Source organism: Trichosurus vulpecula, chromosome 9 (genome assembly GCF_011100635.1).
Source record: "Trichosurus vulpecula isolate mTriVul1 chromosome 9, mTriVul1.pri, whole genome shotgun sequence".
NCBI classification, from domain to species: Eukaryota; Metazoa; Chordata; class Mammalia; order Diprotodontia; family Phalangeridae; genus Trichosurus; species Trichosurus vulpecula.
The window spans coordinates 192503284-192504903 of NC_050581.1; the positions used below are offsets into that span (position 1 = coordinate 192503284).

The following is a 1620-nucleotide window of genomic DNA, read 5'->3' on the forward strand; positions in this document are numbered from 1 at the left end:
ATTTAGTTAAGGAAGAGTTCATGATGAAATGAAATTTATCTTTCTGTAATAAAAAGTTAAAAATTCTGGTTTTTGCTAACTCGATTTATCCACAGTATAGATTGAAACTCTTCCTTTGACAGCATCAGGAGAGTTGGCAAGAAGCATCACCAAAGTCTTTTGAGACCTTCTAGTAATACAAGCAAATTTATTCCCCTTAAAATAAAAAAATTAAGAAAAGAATCTATTTGTCAAATAAGGCAGATGCTGCCTCTTCTCACCAGGCTACCCATTCCAGGAAAGAAAAAAAGGGATGGCCCTTTAGGCCAAGAAACCATTCTCAAATATCTTAGTTTATTGCCTCAAAGGATCTTCTTCTCCTTGATACAGTCTCTAACATGATATCGAAAGGGCTTAACAGTCACTCTTCCAGAGTTTAATTGTTTTGTCATTTTCTAATGCAGCTGATGCAATGATGTTTTCTGTATGATGACAAGCTGTTGAAGTCACAACATCTGTATGGTCTTGTAATTTCTGTATGATCTCTTTTGTCTGAAGGTTCCAATTGTAAAAGCTAAGTTATCTGTTGGACACAATCCACTTTCTACTAGTGACTGAAAAATGAGCAAAAATGCAGTATTTCTTATTCTTGTGACCAGTGTATGTCTTCAGGCACTTCCCTTTGCTGTAGTCCCATAGCTTAAGAGGGTTGTCCAGAGTTGCAGCAAGAATGTATTTACCATTTGGAGAGAATTTCACAAAAGACACAAGAAGATTACCATCATTAATGTGTTTTCAAACATTGACCTGATGCTGTATCCCAGATTTGGCAGAGACCATCGTAACTACTCGACACTATCGAAGATCCATCACGATTAAAACGAACAGCTGAAACTGGGTCAGAATGAGCAGACAAAGTAATGAGGCACTTTCCTGTTTTCACATCCCTTATCCTTGTATTTTCATCAAAAGATCCTGAAATGTTGAGGTTGGACCGGGGATTGAAATTGCAGCAAAAGACATAATTTCTGTGACCCTTCAGTGTTTTTAGACACTGCCTAGAGCTAACATCCCACATCTTAAGAGTTTTATCATTGGAAGCAGATACAAGAAGATTGGAATCTGATGACTCGGCAACATCCGAGATTCCCGGTTTGTGCCCAGATATTGTTTTCTCAAATTTTCCATCATATGCTCCCCAAATTTTCATGAGCTTATCTGCAGAAGAATTTGCTAACCATTCTCCATTTGGACAACATTTTACCGAAGATACAGCTTTAGTGTGTCCTGCTAGTGTGAACTTTAATGCATAGTTTGGCTTTACTGGTATAGGCTTGCTCTGATTGGTTGATGAGGAAGATGTAGATTGCGTTTTTGTGGCTTCTGCCATGGTTCTGAAACTAGCAAGTCAGACTGAGGGTACTTAGGAGTGAAGGGAGGATCAACCAGAATGCTTCAATAGTGAAAAGAAAAGCGGTGTTTAATAATTGGAACCTGACCTCTGTTAGTGGTGAAGCCTCATCAGCCGCCACTGCCCATGAGGAGCACAGCAGGGCTGAGCCCAGATGAGGACCAACGACCAGTTGGAAATCTTTTACTCTTAAAGGATGCAGGTGGAAACCAAGAAGTCTGGTATACTCT

General features: G+C 39.3%; 1 pseudogene; it reads right to left on the reverse strand.

The window, feature by feature from the left end:
- Positions 1-378: 378 nt before the first annotated feature.
- Positions 379-1369, reverse strand: LOC118832327 (annotated as a pseudogene).
- Positions 1370-1620: the final 251 nt, after the last annotated feature.